The sequence below is a fragment of the Arabidopsis thaliana genome (assembly GCF_000001735.4).
Source record: "Arabidopsis thaliana chromosome 1 sequence".
Classification (NCBI taxonomy): Eukaryota; Viridiplantae; Streptophyta; class Magnoliopsida; order Brassicales; family Brassicaceae; genus Arabidopsis; species Arabidopsis thaliana.
In genome coordinates this window covers 21,267,038-21,285,061 of record NC_003070.9, presented here as the reverse complement: position 1 = coordinate 21,285,061, position 18,024 = coordinate 21,267,038, and the positions used below count along the sequence as shown (strand labels likewise).

The window sequence follows — 18,024 nt, the reverse complement described above, 5'->3', positions numbered from 1 at the left end:
AAACTCATAGTTTTTAGTCACTTTTAAATCATTTTTCATCGTATCAATATTGAAAAAAGCTAAACATACGGATCGTTTAAGAATTCGAGCAAAACTTTTCGGTATGTTTAATTGTCGACCACCATATAACCGTTTATTATAAAATTTAAAAACCTTAATGTCACATCGAAAGAAAAATAAAAAGCTCTCATGTGGGAGCAAATTCCGACCTACCGGATTCGAACCAGTGACCTAAGGATAATCTGCGTCTACTACAGTCCTCCGCTCTACCAACTGAGCTAAGGTCGGATTGTATTCTATTTCATGCATGTGTACTGATCTAAATATTCTATCAGCAAAATGATTTGTATTAAGTTAGCATACTCATAGTGAGTCTGTATTACAAATTTGTAAACAAAGTTTGAATTTATAAAAACATTATATTAGAAAAACACTTAATATCTTGCCTAAATCTCGTAAATATACGAAAATGAGGGTTTACCCTTAAACGGTTTAAATTACAGTGAAAATTACTTAGAGATTTCCCACTCATTTATGATAATACGATCAATAGCTATGCAATTCTCTTAAACCAATTTTTCATAGAAAAACGAGTTTGTAGTTATACTCTTGTCTAAGCACTTTGAAACGAAATGGAAAAAAAAAATTTCAATTTTAATGATCCGACCTACCGGATTCGAACCAGTGACCTAAGGATTATCTGCGTCAACTACAGTCCTCCGCTCTACCAACTGAGCTAAGGTCGGTTTTGTATTATAACACTTTAAGCATGTTGATGATTCAAGAGAAGCTTTTTAATCAAATTTAAACTTATGAAGAGGAGTAGAAAGAAAGTTGACTTCATATCTTTCATGCTATCTTGTTTTTTTAAGGTTTTTTATCAATACTAAAGTTTACTGAAAACGGTAACATGATGGAAAACTGTTCAAATTCAAAGACGATACATAAAACACAATAAGTAATTTTAAGAACTTACCAACACTCAAAATAAAAACGTGAACGGCAGGATTCGAACCTGCGCGGGCAAAGCCCACATGATTTCTAGTCATGCCCGATAACCACTCCGGCACGTCCACTTTTTCTCTAAACTAAACTTTTATTTCAAAATAGACTAAACCGTATACCATTCTCTATCCTAAATTTTGATCATGAGTAAGAAGTAGAAGATTCCAAGGATGAAATAGTTTATGAACACAATAAAAAAGATTAGAACCATAAACCTATTTGGCTGTCTTGATTTTTTTGAATTTTTATAATATTTTCTCAATTCAAAAAATAAATTATTTCTAAAGAGCAACTTTGATGATATATTTATGCATGTAATATTGAGAGTGTGCGATGATTGTTTATATTCTTGAAAATAAAGCCAAACAAATCGTGCAACAAAGTTGGAAAAGGTATTTCACCACCCTTGTATGAACGTTGACAACTTATAGGCACAACCCACAAGCATTTGAATATAATTATGCATACATTCTTTGTTCTTTTTAAAACTCTAAAACTAAATGTTTGTTTGACCAAAGAAAATTAGAAAACTCATAGTTTTTAGTCACTTTTAAATCATTTTTCATCGTATCAATATTGAAAAAAGCTAAACATACGGATCGTTTAAGAATTCGAGCAAAACTTTTCGGTATGTTTAATTGTCGACCACCATATAACCGTTTATTATAAAATTTAAAAACCTTAATGTCACAACGAAAGAAAAATAAAAAGCTCTCATGTGGGAGCAAATTCCGACCTACCGGATTCGAACCAGTGACCTAAGGATAATCTGCGTCTACTACAGTCCTCCGCTCTACCAACTGAGCTAAGGTCGGATTGTATTCTATTTCATGCATGTGTACTGATCTAAATATTCTATCAGCAAAATGATTTGTATTAAGTTAGCATACTCATAGTGAGTCTCTATTACAAATTTGTAAACAAAGTTTGAATTTATAAAAACATTATATTAGAAAAACACTTAATATCTTGCCTAAATCTCGTAAATATACGAAAATGAGGGTTTACCCTTAAACGGTTTAAATTACAGTGAAAATTACTTAGAGATTTCCCACTCATTTCTGATAATACGATCAATAGCTATGCAATTCTCTTAAACCAATTTTTCATAGAAAAAAAGTTTGTAGTTATACTCTTGTCTAAGCACTTTGAAACGAAATGGAAAAAAAAAACTTTCAATTTTAATGATCCGACCTACCGGATTCGAACCAGTGACCTAAGGATTATCTGCGTCAACTACAGTCCTCCGCTCTACCAACTGAGCTAAGGTCGGTTTTGTATTATAACACTTTAAGCATGTTGATGATTCAAGGGAAGCTTTTTAATCAAATTTAAACTTATGAAGAGGAGTAGAAAGAAAGTTGACTTCATATCTTTCATGCTATCTTGTTTTTTTAAGGTTTTTTATCAATACTAAAGTTTACTGAAAACGGTAACATGATGGAAAACTGTTCAAATTCAAAGACGATACATAAAACACAATAAGTAATTTTAAGAACTTACCAACACTCAAAATAAAAACGTGAACGGCAGGATTCGAACCTGCGCGGGCAAAGCCCACATGATTTCTAGTCATGCCCGATAACCACTCCGGCACGTCCACTTTTTCTCTAAACTAAACTTTTATTTCAAAATAGACTAAACCGTATACCATTCTCTATCCTAAATTTTGATCATGAGTGAGAAGTAGAAGATTCCAAGGATAAAATAGTTTATGAACACAATAAAAAAGATTAGAACCATAAACCTATTTGGCTGTCTTGATTTTTTAGAATTTTTATAATATTTTCTCAATTCAAAAAATAAATTATTTCTAAAGAGCAACTTTGATGATATATTTATGCATGTAATATTGAGATTGTGCTATGATTGTTTATATTCTTGAAAATAAAGCCAAACAAATCGTGCAACAGAGTGGGAAAAGGTATTTCACTACCCTTGTATGAACGTTGACAACTTATAGGCACAACCCACAAGCATTTGAATATAATTATGCATACATTCTTTGTTCTTTTTAAAACTCTAAAACTAAATGTTTGTTTGACCAAAGAAAATTAGAAAACTCATAGTTTTTAGTCACTTTTAAATCATTTTTCATCGTATCAATATTGAAAAAAGCTAAACATACGGATCGTTTAAGAATTCGAGCAAAACTTTTCGGTATGTTTAATTGTCGACCACCATATAACCGTTTATTATAAAATTTAAAAACCTTAATGTCACAACGAAAGAAAAATAAAAAGCTCTCATGTGGGAGCAAATTCAAACCTACCAGATTCGAACCAGTGACCTAAGGATAATCTGCGTCTACTACAGTCCTCCGCTCTACCAACTGAGCTAAGGTCGGATTGTATTCTATTTCATGCATGTGTACTGATCTAAATATTCTATCAGCAAAATGATTTGTATTAAGTTAGCATACTCATAGTGAGTCTCTATTACAAATTTGTAAACAAAGTTTGAATTTATAAAAACATTATATTAGAAAAACACTTAATATCTTGCCTAAATCTCGTAAATATACGAAAATGAGGGTTTACCCTTAAACGGTTTAAATTACAGTGAAAATTACTTAGAGATTTCCCACTCATTTCTGATAATACGATCAATAGCTATGCAATTCTCTTAAACCAATTTCTTATAGAAAAAGAGTTTGTAGTTATACTCTTGTCTAAGCACTTTGAAACGAAATGGAAAAAAAAAACTTTCAATTTTAATGATCCGACCTACCGGATTCGAACCAGTGACCTAAGGATTATCTGCGTCAACTACAGTCCTCCGCTCTACCAACTGAGCTAAGGTCGGTTTTGTATTATAACACTTTATGCATGTTGATGATTCAAGAGAAGCTTTTTAATCAAATTTAAACTTATGAAGAGGAGTAGAAAGAAAGTTGACTTCATATCTTTCATGCTATCTTGTTTTTTTAAGGTTTTTTATCAATACTAAAGTTTACTGAAAACGGTAACATGATGGAAAACTGTTCAAATTCAAAGACGATACATAAAACACAATAAGTAATTTTAAGAACTTACCAACACTCAAAATAAAAACGTGAACGGCAGGATTCGAACCTGCGCGGGCAAAGCCCACATGATTTCTAGTCATGCCCGATAACCACTCCGGCACGTCCACTTTTTCTCTAAACTAAACTTTTATTTCAAAATAGACTAAACTGTATACCATTCTCTATCCTAAATTTTGATCATGAGTGAGAAGTAGAAGATTCCAAGGATGAAATAGTTTATGAACACAATAAAAAAGATTAGAACCATAAACCTATTTGGCTGTCTTGATTTTTTTGAATTTTTATAATATTTTCTCAATTCAAAAAATAAATTATTTCTAAAGAGCAACTTTGATGATATATTTATGCATGTAATATTGAGAGTGTGCTATGATTGTTTATATTCTTGAAAATAAAGCCAAACAAATCGGGCAACAAAGTTGGAAAAGGTATTTCACCACCCTTGTATGAACGTTGACAACTTATAGGCACAACCCACAAGCATTTGAATATAATTATGCATACATTTTTTGTTCTTTTTAAAACTCTAAAACTAAATTTTTGTTTGACCAAAGAAAATTAGAAAACTCATAGTTTTTAGTCACTTTTAAATCATTTTTCATCGTATCAATATTGAAAAAAGCTAAACATACGGATCGTTTAAGAATTCGAGCAAAACTTTTCGGTATGTTTAATTGTCGACCACCATATAACCGTTTATTATAAAATTTAAAAACCTTAATGTCACAACGAAAGAAAAATAAAAAGCTCTCATGTGGGAGCAAATTCCGACCTACCGGATTCGAACCAGTGACCTAAGGATAATCTGCGTCTACTACAGTCCTCCGCTCTACCAACTGAGCTAAGGTCGGATTGTATTCTATTTCATGCATGTGTACTGATCTAAATATTCTATCAGCAAAATGATTTGTATTAAGTTAGCATACTCATAGTGAGTCTCTATTACAAATTTGTAAACAAAGTTTGAATTTATAAAAACATTATATTAGAAAAACACTTAATATCTTGCCTAAATCTCGTAAATATACGAAAATGAGGGTTTACCCTTAAACGGTTTAAATTACAGTGAAAATTACTTAGAGATTTCCCACTCATTTCTGATAATACGATCAATAGCTATGCAATTCTCTTAAACCAATTTCTCATAGAAAAAGAGTTTGTAGTTATACTCTTGTCTAAGCACTTTGAAACGAAATGGAAAAAAAAAACTTTCAATTTTAATGATCCGACCTACCGGATTCGAACCAGTGACCTAAGGATTATCTGCGTCAACTACAGTCCTCCGCTCTACCAACTGAGCTAAGGTCGGTTTTGTATTATAACACTTTATGCATGTTGATGATTCAAGAGAAGCTTTTTAATCAAATTTAAACTTATGAAGAGGAGTAGAAAGAAAGTTGACTTCATATCTTTCATGCTATCTTGTTTTTTTAAGGTTTTTTATCAATACTAAAGTTTACTGAAAACGGTAACATGATGGAAAACTGTTCAAATTCAAAGACGATACATAAAACACATTAAGTAATTTTAAGAACTAACCAACACTCAAAATAAAAACGTGAACGGCAGGATTCGAACCTGCGCGGGCAAAGCCCACATGATTTCTAGTTATGCCCGATAACCACTCCGGCACGTCCACTTTTTCTCTAAACTAAACTTTTATTTCAAAATAGACTAAACCGTATACCATTCTCTATCCTAAATTTTGATCATGAGTGAGAAGTAGAAGATTCCAAGGATGATGCAGTTTATGAACAAAATAAAAAAATTAGAACCATAAACCTATTTGGCTGTCTTGATTTTTTTGAATTTTTATAAAATTTTCTCAATTCAAAAAATAAATTATTTCTAAAGAGCAACTTTGATGATATATTTATGCATGTAATATTGAGATTGTGCTTATGATTGTTTATATTCTTGAAAATAAAGCCAAACAAATCGTGCAACAGAGTGGGAAAGGGTATTTCACTACCCTTGTATGAACGTTGACAACTTATAGGCACAACCCACAAGCATTTGAATATAACTATGCATACATTTTTTGTATTTTTAAAACTCTAAAACTAAATGTTTGTTTGACCAAAGAAAATTAGAAAACTCATAGTTTTTAGTCACTTTTAAATCATTTTTCATCGTATCAATATTGAAAAAGATAAACATACGGATCGTTGAAGAATTCGAGCTAAACTTTTTGGTATGTTTAATTGTCGACCACCATATAACCGTTTATTATAAAATTTTAAAAACTTTAATGTCACAACAAAAGAAAAATAAAAAGCTCTCCTGTGGGAGCAAATTCCGACCTACCGGATTCGAACCAGTGACCTAAGGATAATCTACGTCTACTACAGTCCTCCGCTCTACCAACTGAGCTAAGGTCGGATTGTATTCTATTTCATGCATGTGTACTGATCTAAATATTCTATGAACACAATGATTTGTATTAAGTTAGCATACTCATAGTGATTCTCTATTAAAAGTTTGAAAACAAAGTTTGAATTTATAAAAACATTATATTAGAAAAATACTTGCATAAATCTCGTAAATATAAGAAAATGAGGGTTTACCCTTGAACGGTTTAAAATACAGTGAAAATTACTTCGAGAGTTCCCACTCTTTTCTGATAATACAGTCAGTAGCTATGCAATTCTCTAAAACAAATTCTCATAGAAAAACGAGTTTGTAGTTATACTCTTCTCTAATCACTTTGAAACGAAATGAACTAAAAAAAACTTTAAACTTTTATGATCCGACCTACCGGATTCGAACCAGTGACCTAAGGATAATCTGCGTCAACTACAGTCCTCCGCTCTACCAACTGAGCTAAGGTCGGTTTTGTATTATAACACTTTATGCATGTTGATGATTCAAGAAGAGCTTTTTAATCAAATTTAAACTTATCAAGAAGAGGAGTAGAAAGAAAGTTGACTTCATATCTTTCATGCTATCTTGTTTTTTTTAGAGGTTTTTTATCAATACTAAATTTTACTGAAAACGGTAACATGATGGAAAACCGTTCAAATTCAAAGACGATCCATAAAACACAATAAGTAATTATAAGAACTTACCAACACTCAAAATAAAAACGTGAACGGCAGGATTCGAACCTGCGCGGGCAAAACCCACATGATTTCTAGTCATGCCCGATAACCACTCCGGCACGTCCACCTTTTCTGTAAACTAAACTTTTATTTCAAAATAGACTAAACCGTATACCATTCTCTATCCTAAATTTTGATCATGAGTGAGAAGTAGAAGATTCCAAGGATGATGCAGTTTATGAACAAAATAAAAAAATTAGAACCATAAACCTATTTGGCTGTCTTGATTTTTTTGAATTTTTATAAAATTTTCTCAATTCAAAAAATAAATTATTTCTAAAGAGCAACTTTGATGATATATTTATGCATGTAATATTGAGATTGTGCTTATGATTGTTTATATTCTTGAAAATAAAGCCAAACAAATCGTGCAACAGAGTGGGAAAGGGTATTTCACCACCCTTGTATGAACGTTGACAACTTATAGGCACAACCCACAAGCATTTGAATATAATTATGCATACATTTTTTGTTCTTTTTAAAACTCTAAAACTAAATGTTTGTTTGACCAAAGAAAATTAGAAAACTCATAGTTTTTAGTCACTTTTAAATCATTTTTCATCGTATCAATATTGAAAAAAGCTAAACATACGGATCGTTTAAGAATTCGAGCAAAACTTTTTGGTATGTTTAATTGTCGACCACCATATAACCGTTTATTATAAAATTTAAAAACCTTAATGTCACAACGAAAGAAAAATAAAAAGCTCTCATGTGGGAGCAAATTCCGACCTACCGGATTCGAACCAGTGACCTAAGGATAATCTGCGTCTACTACAGTCCTCCGCTCTACCAACTGAGCTAAGGTCGGATTGTATTCTATTTCATGCATGTGTACTGATCTAAATATTCTATGAACACAATGATTTGTATTAAGTTAGCATACTCATAGTGAGTCTCTATTAAAAATTTGAAAATAAAGTTTGAATTTATAAAAACATTATATTAGAAAAATACTTGCATAAATCTCGTAAGCCTTGAACGGTTTAAAATACAGTGAAAATTACTTCTAGATTTCCCACTCATTTCTGATAATACAGTCAATAGCTATGCAATTCTCTAAAACAATTTCTCATAGAAAAACGAGTTTGTAGTTATACTCTTCTCTAATCACTTTGAAACGAAATGAAAAAAAAAAATCTTTAAACTTTTATGATCCGACCTAGCGGATTCGAACCAATGACCTAAGGATAATCTGCGTCAACTACAGTCCTCCGCTCTACCAACTGAGCTAAGGTCGGTTTTGTATCATAACACTTTATGCATGTTGATGATTCAAGAAAAGCTTTTTAATCAAATTTAAACTTATCAAGAAGAGGAGTAGAAAGAAAGTTGACTTCATATCTTTCATGCTGTTTTGTTTTTTTTAGAGGTTTTTTATCAATACTAAAGTTTACTGAAAACGGTAACATGATGAAAAACCGTTCAAATTCAAAGACGATCCATAAAACACAATAAGTAATTATAAAAACTTACCAACACTCAAAATAAAAACGTGAACGGCAGGATTCGAACCTGCGCGGGCAAAGCCCACATGATTTCTAGTCATGCCCGATAACCACTCCGGCACGTCCACTTTTTCTGTAAACTAAACTTTTATTTCAAAATAGACTAAACCGTATACCATTCTCTATCCTAAATTTTGATCATGAGTGAGAAGTAGAAGATTCCAAGGATGATGCAGTTTATGAACAAAATAAAAAAATTAGAACCATAAACCTATTTGGCTGTCTTGATTTTTTTGAATTTTTATAAAATTTTCTCAATTCAAAAAATAAATTATTTCTAAAGAGCAACTTTGATGATATATTTATGCATGTAATATTGAGATTGTGCTTATGATTGTTTATATTCTTGAAAATAAAGCCAAACAAATCGTGCAACAGAGTGGGAAAGGGTATTTCACTACCCTTGTATGAACGTTGACAACTTATAGGCACAACCCACAAGCATTTGAATATAACTATGCATACATTTTTTGTATTTTTAAAACTCTAAAACTAAATGTTTGTTTGACCAAAGAAAATTAGAAAACTCATAGTTTTTAGTCACTTTTAAATCATTTTTCATCGTATCAATATTGAAAAAGATAAACATACGGATCGTTGAAGAATTCGAGCTAAACTTTTTGGTATGTTTAATTGTCGACCACCATATAACCGTTTATTATAAAATTTTAAAAACTTTAATGTCACAACAAAAGAAAAATAAAAAGCTCTCCTGTGGGAGCAAATTCCGACCTACCGGATTCGAACCAGTGACCTAAGGATAATCTACGTCTACTACAGTCCTCCGCTCTACCAACTGAGCTAAGGTCGGATTGTATTCTATTTCATGCATGTGTACTGATCTAAATATTCTATGAACACAATGATTTGTATTAAGTTAGCATACTCATAGTGATTCTCTATTAAAAGTTTGAAAACAAAGTTTGAATTTATAAAAACATTATATTAGAAAAATACTTGCATAAATCTCGTAAATATAAGAAAATGAGGGTTTACCCTTGAACGGTTTAAAATACAGTGAAAATTACTTCGAGAGTTCCCACTCTTTTCTGATAATACAGTCAGTAGCTATGCAATTCTCTAAAACAAATTCTCATAGAAAAACGAGTTTGTAGTTATACTCTTCTCTAATCACTTTGAAACGAAATGAACTAAAAAAAACTTTAAACTTTTATGATCCGACCTACCGGATTCGAACCAGTGACCTAAGGATAATCTGCGTCAACTACAGTCCTCCGCTCTACCAACTGAGCTAAGGTCGGTTTTGTATTATAACACTTTATGCATGTTGATGATTCAAGAAGAGCTTTTTAATCAAATTTAAACTTATCAAGAAGAGGAGTAGAAAGAAAGTTGACTTCATATCTTTCATGCTATCTTGTTTTTTTTAGAGGTTTTTTATCAATACTAAATTTTACTGAAAACGGTAACATGATGGAAAACCGTTCAAATTCAAAGACGATCCATAAAACACAATAAGTAATTATAAGAACTTACCAACACTCAAAATAAAAACGTGAACGGCAGGATTCGAACCTGCGCGGGCAAAACCCACATGATTTCTAGTCATGCCCGATAACCACTCCGGCACGTCCACCTTTTCTGTAAACTAAACTTTTATTTCAAAATAGACTAAACCGTATACCATTCTCTATCCTAAATTTTGATCATGAGTGAGAAGTAGAAGATTCCAAGGATGATGCAGTTTATGAACAAAATAAAAAAATTAGAACCATAAACCTATTTGGCTGTCTTGATTTTTTTGAATTTTTATAAAATTTTCTCAATTCAAAAAATAAATTATTTCTAAAGAGCAACTTTGATGATATATTTATGCATGTAATATTGAGATTGTGCTTATGATTGTTTATATTCTTGAAAATAAAGCCAAACAAATCGTGCAACAGAGTGGGAAAGGGTATTTCACCACCCTTGTATGAACGTTGACAACTTATAGGCACAACCCACAAGCATTTGAATATAATTATGCATACATTTTTTGTTCTTTTTAAAACTCTAAAACTAAATGTTTGTTTGACCAAAGAAAATTAGAAAACTCATAGTTTTTAGTCACTTTTAAATCATTTTTCATCGTATCAATATTGAAAAAAGCTAAACATACGGATCGTTTAAGAATTCGAGCAAAACTTTTTGGTATGTTTAATTGTCGACCACCATATAACCGTTTATTATAAAATTTAAAAACCTTAATGTCACAACGAAAGAAAAATAAAAAGCTCTCATGTGGGAGCAAATTCCGACCTACCGGATTCGAACCAGTGACCTAAGGATAATCTGCGTCTACTACAGTCCTCCGCTCTACCAACTGAGCTAAGGTCGGATTGTATTCTATTTCATGCATGTGTACTGATCTAAATATTCTATGAACACAATGATTTGTATTAAGTTAGCATACTCATAGTGAGTCTCTATTAAAAATTTGAAAATAAAGTTTGAATTTATAAAAACATTATATTAGAAAAATACTTGCATAAATCTCGTAAGCCTTGAACGGTTTAAAATACAGTGAAAATTACTTCTAGATTTCCCACTCATTTCTGATAATACAGTCAATAGCTATGCAATTCTCTAAAACAATTTCTCATAGAAAAACGAGTTTGTAGTTATACTCTTCTCTAATCACTTTGAAACGAAATGAAAAAAAAAAATCTTTAAACTTTTATGATCCGACCTAGCGGATTCGAACCAATGACCTAAGGATAATCTGCGTCAACTACAGTCCTCCGCTCTACCAACTGAGCTAAGGTCGGTTTTGTATCATAACACTTTATGCATGTTGATGATTCAAGAAAAGCTTTTTAATCAAATTTAAACTTATCAAGAAGAGGAGTAGAAAGAAAGTTGACTTCATATCTTTCATGCTGTTTTGTTTTTTTTAGAGGTTTTTTATCAATACTAAAGTTTACTGAAAACGGTAACATGATGAAAAACCGTTCAAATTCAAAGACGATCCATAAAACACAATAAGTAATTATAAAAACTTACCAACACTCAAAATAAAAACGTGAACGGCAGGATTCGAACCTGCGCGGGCAAAGCCCACATGATTTCTAGTCATGCCCGATAACCACTCCGGCACGTCCACTTTTTCTGTAAACTAAACTTTTATTTCAAAATAGACTAAACCGTATACCATTCTCTATCCTAAATTTTGATCATGAGTGAGAAGTAGAAGATTCCAAGGATGATGCAGTTTATGAACAAAATAAAAAAATTAGAACCATAAACCTATTTGGCTGTCTTGATTTTTTTGAATTTTTATAAAATTTTCTCAATTCAAAAAATAAATTATTTCTAAAGAGCAACTTTGATGATATATTTATGCATGTAATATTGAGATTGTGCTTATGATTGTTTATATTCTTGAAAATAAAGCCAAACAAATCGTGCAACAGAGTGGGAAAGGGTATTTCACCACCCTTGTATGAACGTTGACAACTTATAGGCACAACCCACAAGCATTTGAATATAATTATGCATACATTTTTTGTTCTTTTTAAAACTCTAAAACTAAATGTTTGTTTGACCAAAGTAAATTAGAAAACTCATAGTTTTTAGTCACTTTTAAATCATTTTTCATCGTATCAATATTGAAAAAAGCTAAACATACGGATCGTTTAAGAATTCGAGCAAAACTTTTTGGTATGTTTAATTGTCGACCACCATATAACCGTTTATTATAAAATTTAAAAACCTTAATGTCACAACGAAAGAAAAATAAAAAGCTCTCATGTGGGAGCAAATTCCGACCTACCGGATTCGAACCAGTGACCTAAGGATAATCTGCGTCTACTACAGTCCTCCGCTCTACCAACTGAGCTAAGGTCGGATTGTATTCTATTTCATGCATGTGTACTGATCTAAATATTCTATGAACACAATGATTTGTATTAAGTTAGCATACTCATAGTGAGTCTCTATTAAAAATTTGAAAACAAAGTTTGAATTTATAAAAACATTATATTAGAAAAATACTTGCATAAATCTCGTAAACCTTGAACGGTTTAAAATACAGTGAAAATTACTTCTAGATTTCCCACTCATTTCTGATAATACAGTCAATAGCTATGCAATTCTCTAAAACAATTTCTCATAGAAAAACGAGTTTGTAGTTATACTCTTCTCTAATCACTTTGAAACGAAATGAAAAAAAAAAATCTTTAAACTTTTATGATCCGACCTAGCGGATTCGAACCAATGACCTAAGGATAATCTGCGTCAACTACAGTCCTCCGCTCTACCAACTGAGCTAAGGTCGGTTTTGTATCATAACACTTTATGCATGTTGATGATTCAAGAAAAGCTTTTTAATCAAATTTAAACTTTTCAAGAAGAGGAGTAGAAAGAAAGTTGACTTCATATCTTTCATGCTGTTTTGTTTTTTTTAGAGGTTTTTTATCAATACTAAATTTTACTGAAAACGGTAACATGATGAAAAACCGTTCAAATTCAAAGACGATCCATAAAACACAATAAGTAATTATAAAAACTTACCAACACTCAAAATAAAAACGTGAACGGCAGGATTCGAACCTGCGCGGGCAAAGCCCACATGATTTCTAGTCATGCCCGATAACCACTCCGCCACTTCCACTTTTTCTGTAAACTAAACTTTTATTTCAAAATAGACTAAACCGTATACCATTCTCTATCCTAAATTTTGATCATGAGTGAGAAGTAGAAGATTCCAAGGATGATGCAGTTTATGAACAAAATAAAAAAATTAGAACCATAAACCTATTTGGCTGTCTTGATTTTTTTGAATTTTTATAAAATTTTCTCAATTCAAAAAATAAATTATTTCTAAAGAGCAACTTTGATGATATATTTATGCATGTAATATTGAGATTGTGCTTATGATTGTTTATATTCTTGAAAATAAAGCCAAACAAATCGTGCAACAGAGTGGGAAAGGGTATTTCACCACCCTTGTATGAACGTTGACAACTTATAGGCACAACCCACAAGCATTTGAATATAATTATGCATACATTTTTTGTTCTTTTTAAAACTCTAAAACTAAATGTTTGTTTGACCAAAGAAAATTAGAAAACTCATAGTTTTTAGTCACTTTTAAATCATTTTTCATCGTATCAATATTGAAAAAAGCTAAACATACGGATCGTTTAAGAATTCGAGCAAAACTTTTTGGTATGTTTAATTGTCGACCACCATATAACCGTTTATTATAAAATTTAAAAACCTTAATGTCACAACGAAAGAAAAATAAAAAGCTCTCATGTGGGAGCAAATTCCGACCTACCGGATTCGAACCAGTGACCTAAGGATAATCTGCGTCTACTACAGTCCTCCGCTCTACCAACTGAGCTAAGGTCGGATTGTATTCTATTTCATGCATGTGTACTGATCTAAATATTCTATGAACACAATGATTTGTATTAAGTTAGCATACTCATAGTGAGTCTCTATTAAAAATTTGAAAATAAAGTTTGAATTTATAAAAACATTATATTAGAAAAATACTTGCATAAATCTCGTAAGCCTTGAACGGTTTAAAATACAGTGAAAATTACTTCTAGATTTCCCACTCATTTCTGATAATACAGTCAATAGCTATGCAATTCTCTAAAACAATTTCTCATAGAAAAACGAGTTTGTAGTTATACTCTTCTCTAATCACTTTGAAACGAAATGAAAAAAAAAAATCTTTAAACTTTTATGATCCGACCTAGCGGATTCGAACCAATGACCTAAGGATAATCTGCGTCAACTACAGTCCTCCGCTCTACCAACTGAGCTAAGGTCGGTTTTGTATCATAACACTTTATGCATGTTGATGATTCAAGAAAAGCTTTTTAATCAAATTTAAACTTATCAAGAAGAGGAGTAGAAAGAAAGTTGACTTCATATCTTTCATGCTGTTTTGTTTTTTTTAGAGGTTTTTTATCAATACTAAAGTTTACTGAAAACGGTAACATGATGAAAAACCGTTCAAATTCAAAGACGATCCATAAAACACAATAAGTAATTATAAAAACTTACCAACACTCAAAATAAAAACGTGAACGGCAGGATTCGAACCTGCGCGGGCAAAGCCCACATGATTTCTAGTCATGCCCGATAACCACTCCGGCACGTCCACTTTTTCTGTAAACTAAACTTTTATTTCAAAATAGACTAAACCGTATACCATTCTCTATCCTAAATTTTGATCATGAGTGAGAAGTAGAAGATTCCAAGGATGATGCAGTTTATGAACAAAATAAAAAAATTAGAACCATAAACCTATTTGGCTGTCTTGATTTTTTTGAATTTTTATAAAATTTTCTCAATTCAAAAAATAAATTATTTCTAAAGAGCAACTTTGATGATATATTTATGCATGTAATATTGAGATTGTGCTTATGATTGTTTATATTCTTGAAAATAAAGCCAAACAAATCGTGCAACAGAGTGGGAAAGGGTATTTCACCACCCTTGTATGAACGTTGACAACTTATAGGCACAACCCACAAGCATTTGAATATAATTATGCATACATTTTTTGTTCTTTTTAAAACTCTAAAACTAAATGTTTGTTTGACCAAAGTAAATTAGAAAACTCATAGTTTTTAGTCACTTTTAAATCATTTTTCATCGTATCAATATTGAAAAAAGCTAAACATACGGATCGTTTAAGAATTCGAGCAAAACTTTTTGGTATGTTTAATTGTCGACCACCATATAACCGTTTATTATAAAATTTAAAAACCTTAATGTCACAACGAAAGAAAAATAAAAAGCTCTCATGTGGGAGCAAATTCCGACCTACCGGATTCGAACCAGTGACCTAAGGATAATCTGCGTCTACTACAGTCCTCCGCTCTACCAACTGAGCTAAGGTCGGATTGTATTCTATTTCATGCATGTGTACTGATCTAAATATTCTATGAACACAATGATTTGTATTAAGTTAGCATACTCATAGTGAGTCTCTATTAAAAATTTGAAAACAAAGTTTGAATTTATAAAAACATTATATTAGAAAAATACTTGCATAAATCTCGTAAACCTTGAACGGTTTAAAATACAGTGAAAATTACTTCTAGATTTCCCACTCATTTCTGATAATACAGTCAATAGCTATGCAATTCTCTAAAACAATTTCTCATAGAAAAACGAGTTTGTAGTTATACTCTTCTCTAATCACTTTGAAACGAAATGAAAAAAAAAAATCTTTAAACTTTTATGATCCGACCTAGCGGATTCGAACCAATGACCTAAGGATAATCTGCGTCAACTACAGTCCTCCGCTCTACCAACTGAGCTAAGGTCGGTTTTGTATCATAACACTTTATGCATGTTGATGATTCAAGAAAAGCTTTTTAATCAAATTTAAACTTTTCAAGAAGAGGAGTAGAAAGAAAGTTGACTTCATATCTTTCATGCTGTTTTGTTTTTTTTAGAGGTTTTTTATCAATACTAAATTTTACTGAAAACGGTAACATGATGAAAAACCGTTCAAATTCAAAGACGATCCATAAAACACAATAAGTAATTATAAAAACTTACCAACACTCAAAATAAAAACGTGAACGGCAGGATTCGAACCTGCGCGGGCAAAGCCCACATGATTTCTAGTCATGCCCGATAACCACTCCGCCACTTCCACTTTTTCTGTAAACTAAACTTTTATTTCAAAATAGACTAAACCGTATACCATTCTCTATCCTAAATTTTGATCATGAGTGAGAAGTAGAAGATTCCAAGGATGATGCAGTTTATGAACAAAATAAAAAAATTAGAACCATAAACCTATTTGGCTGTCTTGATTTTTTTGAATTTTTATAAAATTTTCTCAATTCAAAAAATAAATTATTTCTAAAGAGCAACTTTGATGATATATTTATGCATGTAATATTGAGATTGTGCTTATGATTGTTTATATTCTTGAAAATAAAGCCAAACAAATCGTGCAACAGAGTGGGAAAGGGTATTTCACTACCCTTGAAAATAAACACCATATTGATGAGCTTTAAACCTAAGCACCTCTACCCTACCCACTTGGGCCGGGCCTGATTGGAAATCTTCAAAATACATCTTGGTCACGATAAACAAACATGAAGGATCTTGCGTCTGTTTTCCGAGAACCAGGGTTGCCTCTTTTAGTGTTTCCACTAGATTTCTTACACCTTCTTACGAAAAGGCATTTGTAGGTGTTTTACTTTCTATATCTTACGAGCTATCAGGCATTGACGTGCTTATTAGTCTTGTACAAACCCTTGACGCCATATCTTAGTAAGCTGGCATAGTGGCATGTGTCGAACTTGCTGATATACTCTATATTTACCGCTTTATCACGGTTTTTAATATCATTTTTTATCGTATTTTATTGGTATTTTCCTTATGTTTTGTCTATTTAGAGTCCAAGTGAGTTTTCTTCCATTTTAGAAGTTCTATAGTGTTTTTGTGTGTCTTTTCGTGTGTTTTGTATGTTTTTGTAAGTTATTCCAGGACAAAATAAAAAAGGACATACATTTGGATACTATTTCTTTAAAGATAATAATCATCAAAAAACAGTCCCAGACTCGGATGAAGGTGTACCCTTGGGATTTGTTTCCTCGAAGGTCCTTACGAAAGTCAATAGAAACTTGAGTTAGCTTTTCAGTGGAGGTCATTGTGGGTTAATCCGAGCTGTGGTTAAAGAGTTATGGCCGGTTAACTGAAAATGTATCAATTTGATGCCAGTGTCGGTCTTGTCATTTTTCGGGGAGGCTTTTTAAACTGTTAAATTTTCTATATTTTGCTAATTGTGGGTTATAAAAAAAAAAAATTCACAATGAAACAAAATGCTATTTTATTTTTACTAAAATGGGCTTAAATTCTTTCATTTATTTTTAAGATACTCTTAAGACACTATTAATATTTTAGACAAAATGGGCCACGAAATTAGAGGCCCAATACCTATATGTTATATGTATGTGTCAAGGGCAGGACCTGGGTGTAGAGGGACATTCTCACGATCCAAAGTCCATGATCAGACCCAGATCTGTTATGTGTCGATCCGGAAACTTCTCTACTCTAAAAGTTGATTTAGATCCAACCTCTTCTTTTGATATGAGCTTTCATATCTGGAAGGCGTTTGTGAAAATAGACTTGTTATTAATGCTCATTGATCATATAGACAAACATAATTAGATTATTTGTGAAGTTGTTAGTGTCACGGAAGTGGAATTAGTCATATTTGTGAGTTTCATGTTCTGGTTAAACGTCTTACTTCATTGCATGATTGTTAAATTCATTTTCATGATAATAAAACTCATAGTTTAATGCTTTTATCTTATTTTACTTCTTGCATTTTCTCTATATTAGTTTGAAGCTCGCATATTTAGTGTTGCAATCTTTATTCCTGGTGGGATCG

General features: G+C 31.7%; 2 long non-coding RNA genes and 33 other non-coding genes across 35 annotated transcripts; 1 reads left to right on the top strand and 34 right to left on the bottom strand.

Annotated features, from left to right (window-relative positions):
• Positions 1-203: 203 nt before the first annotated feature.
• On the bottom strand, positions 204-288 carry AT1G57050. The gene is given in 2 exon segments: positions 204-239; positions 251-288. It is a non-coding gene; the product is annotated as a tRNA-Tyr (tRNA).
• Positions 289-661: 373 nt separating this feature from the next.
• AT1G57040 lies at positions 662-746 on the bottom strand. The gene is given in 2 exon segments: positions 662-697; positions 709-746. It is a non-coding gene; the product is annotated as a tRNA-Tyr (tRNA).
• A 248-nt stretch (positions 747-994) lies between these two features.
• Positions 995-1,076, bottom strand: AT1G57030. The gene has a single exon. It is a non-coding gene; the product is annotated as a tRNA-Ser (tRNA).
• A 659-nt stretch (positions 1,077-1,735) lies between these two features.
• Positions 1,736-1,820, bottom strand: AT1G57020. Its single transcript is given in 2 exon segments — positions 1,736-1,771; positions 1,783-1,820. It is a non-coding gene; the product is annotated as a tRNA-Tyr (tRNA).
• A 373-nt stretch (positions 1,821-2,193) lies between these two features.
• Positions 2,194-2,278, bottom strand: AT1G57010. The gene is given in 2 exon segments: positions 2,194-2,229; positions 2,241-2,278. It is a non-coding gene; the product is annotated as a tRNA-Tyr (tRNA).
• Positions 2,279-2,526: 248 nt separating this feature from the next.
• AT1G57000 lies at positions 2,527-2,608 on the bottom strand. The gene has a single exon. It is a non-coding gene; the product is annotated as a tRNA-Ser (tRNA).
• A 659-nt stretch (positions 2,609-3,267) lies between these two features.
• On the bottom strand, positions 3,268-3,352 carry AT1G56990. Its single transcript is given in 2 exon segments — positions 3,268-3,303; positions 3,315-3,352. It is a non-coding gene; the product is annotated as a tRNA-Tyr (tRNA).
• A 373-nt stretch (positions 3,353-3,725) lies between these two features.
• AT1G56980 lies at positions 3,726-3,810 on the bottom strand. The gene is given in 2 exon segments: positions 3,726-3,761; positions 3,773-3,810. It is a non-coding gene; the product is annotated as a tRNA-Tyr (tRNA).
• A 248-nt stretch (positions 3,811-4,058) lies between these two features.
• On the bottom strand, positions 4,059-4,140 carry AT1G56970. Its single transcript has one exon. It is a non-coding gene; the product is annotated as a tRNA-Ser (tRNA).
• A 659-nt stretch (positions 4,141-4,799) lies between these two features.
• AT1G56960 lies at positions 4,800-4,884 on the bottom strand. Its single transcript is given in 2 exon segments — positions 4,800-4,835; positions 4,847-4,884. It is a non-coding gene; the product is annotated as a tRNA-Tyr (tRNA).
• Positions 4,885-5,257: 373 nt separating this feature from the next.
• On the bottom strand, positions 5,258-5,342 carry AT1G56950. The gene is given in 2 exon segments: positions 5,258-5,293; positions 5,305-5,342. It is a non-coding gene; the product is annotated as a tRNA-Tyr (tRNA).
• A 248-nt stretch (positions 5,343-5,590) lies between these two features.
• AT1G56940 lies at positions 5,591-5,672 on the bottom strand. Its single transcript has one exon. It is a non-coding gene; the product is annotated as a tRNA-Ser (tRNA).
• Positions 5,673-6,330: 658 nt separating this feature from the next.
• On the bottom strand, positions 6,331-6,415 carry AT1G56930. The gene is given in 2 exon segments: positions 6,331-6,366; positions 6,378-6,415. It is a non-coding gene; the product is annotated as a tRNA-Tyr (tRNA).
• Positions 6,416-6,781: 366 nt separating this feature from the next.
• AT1G56920 lies at positions 6,782-6,866 on the bottom strand. The gene is given in 2 exon segments: positions 6,782-6,817; positions 6,829-6,866. It is a non-coding gene; the product is annotated as a tRNA-Tyr (tRNA).
• A 253-nt stretch (positions 6,867-7,119) lies between these two features.
• Positions 7,120-7,201, bottom strand: AT1G56910. Its single transcript has one exon. It is a non-coding gene; the product is annotated as a tRNA-Ser (tRNA).
• A 659-nt stretch (positions 7,202-7,860) lies between these two features.
• On the bottom strand, positions 7,861-7,945 carry AT1G56900. Its single transcript is given in 2 exon segments — positions 7,861-7,896; positions 7,908-7,945. It is a non-coding gene; the product is annotated as a tRNA-Tyr (tRNA).
• Positions 7,946-8,290: 345 nt separating this feature from the next.
• Positions 8,291-8,375, bottom strand: AT1G56890. The gene is given in 2 exon segments: positions 8,291-8,326; positions 8,338-8,375. It is a non-coding gene; the product is annotated as a tRNA-Tyr (tRNA).
• A 253-nt stretch (positions 8,376-8,628) lies between these two features.
• AT1G56880 lies at positions 8,629-8,710 on the bottom strand. The gene has a single exon. It is a non-coding gene; the product is annotated as a tRNA-Ser (tRNA).
• Positions 8,711-9,368: 658 nt separating this feature from the next.
• Positions 9,369-9,453, bottom strand: AT1G56870. Its single transcript is given in 2 exon segments — positions 9,369-9,404; positions 9,416-9,453. It is a non-coding gene; the product is annotated as a tRNA-Tyr (tRNA).
• Positions 9,454-9,819: 366 nt separating this feature from the next.
• Positions 9,820-9,904, bottom strand: AT1G56860. Its single transcript is given in 2 exon segments — positions 9,820-9,855; positions 9,867-9,904. It is a non-coding gene; the product is annotated as a tRNA-Tyr (tRNA).
• A 253-nt stretch (positions 9,905-10,157) lies between these two features.
• Positions 10,158-10,239, bottom strand: AT1G56850. The gene has a single exon. It is a non-coding gene; the product is annotated as a tRNA-Ser (tRNA).
• Positions 10,240-10,898: 659 nt separating this feature from the next.
• On the bottom strand, positions 10,899-10,983 carry AT1G56840. Its single transcript is given in 2 exon segments — positions 10,899-10,934; positions 10,946-10,983. It is a non-coding gene; the product is annotated as a tRNA-Tyr (tRNA).
• A 345-nt stretch (positions 10,984-11,328) lies between these two features.
• AT1G56830 lies at positions 11,329-11,413 on the bottom strand. Its single transcript is given in 2 exon segments — positions 11,329-11,364; positions 11,376-11,413. It is a non-coding gene; the product is annotated as a tRNA-Tyr (tRNA).
• A 253-nt stretch (positions 11,414-11,666) lies between these two features.
• Positions 11,667-11,748, bottom strand: AT1G56820. The gene has a single exon. It is a non-coding gene; the product is annotated as a tRNA-Ser (tRNA).
• A 659-nt stretch (positions 11,749-12,407) lies between these two features.
• AT1G56810 lies at positions 12,408-12,492 on the bottom strand. Its single transcript is given in 2 exon segments — positions 12,408-12,443; positions 12,455-12,492. It is a non-coding gene; the product is annotated as a tRNA-Tyr (tRNA).
• A 345-nt stretch (positions 12,493-12,837) lies between these two features.
• AT1G56800 lies at positions 12,838-12,922 on the bottom strand. Its single transcript is given in 2 exon segments — positions 12,838-12,873; positions 12,885-12,922. It is a non-coding gene; the product is annotated as a tRNA-Tyr (tRNA).
• A 253-nt stretch (positions 12,923-13,175) lies between these two features.
• AT1G56790 lies at positions 13,176-13,257 on the bottom strand. The gene has a single exon. It is a non-coding gene; the product is annotated as a tRNA-Ser (tRNA).
• Positions 13,258-13,916: 659 nt separating this feature from the next.
• On the bottom strand, positions 13,917-14,001 carry AT1G56780. The gene is given in 2 exon segments: positions 13,917-13,952; positions 13,964-14,001. It is a non-coding gene; the product is annotated as a tRNA-Tyr (tRNA).
• A 345-nt stretch (positions 14,002-14,346) lies between these two features.
• Positions 14,347-14,431, bottom strand: AT1G56770. Its single transcript is given in 2 exon segments — positions 14,347-14,382; positions 14,394-14,431. It is a non-coding gene; the product is annotated as a tRNA-Tyr (tRNA).
• Positions 14,432-14,684: 253 nt separating this feature from the next.
• AT1G56760 lies at positions 14,685-14,766 on the bottom strand. The gene has a single exon. It is a non-coding gene; the product is annotated as a tRNA-Ser (tRNA).
• Positions 14,767-15,425: 659 nt separating this feature from the next.
• Positions 15,426-15,510, bottom strand: AT1G56750. The gene is given in 2 exon segments: positions 15,426-15,461; positions 15,473-15,510. It is a non-coding gene; the product is annotated as a tRNA-Tyr (tRNA).
• A 345-nt stretch (positions 15,511-15,855) lies between these two features.
• AT1G56740 lies at positions 15,856-15,940 on the bottom strand. The gene is given in 2 exon segments: positions 15,856-15,891; positions 15,903-15,940. It is a non-coding gene; the product is annotated as a tRNA-Tyr (tRNA).
• A 253-nt stretch (positions 15,941-16,193) lies between these two features.
• Positions 16,194-16,275, bottom strand: AT1G56730. Its single transcript has one exon. It is a non-coding gene; the product is annotated as a tRNA-Ser (tRNA).
• Positions 16,276-16,647: 372 nt separating this feature from the next.
• On the top strand, positions 16,648-16,964 carry AT1G08147. The gene has a single exon (NR_139381.1). It is a non-coding gene; the product is annotated as an other RNA (long non-coding RNA).
• A 630-nt stretch (positions 16,965-17,594) lies between these two features.
• On the bottom strand, positions 17,595-17,842 carry AT1G08143. Its single transcript, NR_139380.1, has one exon. It is a non-coding gene; the product is annotated as an other RNA (long non-coding RNA).
• Positions 17,843-18,024: the final 182 nt, after the last annotated feature.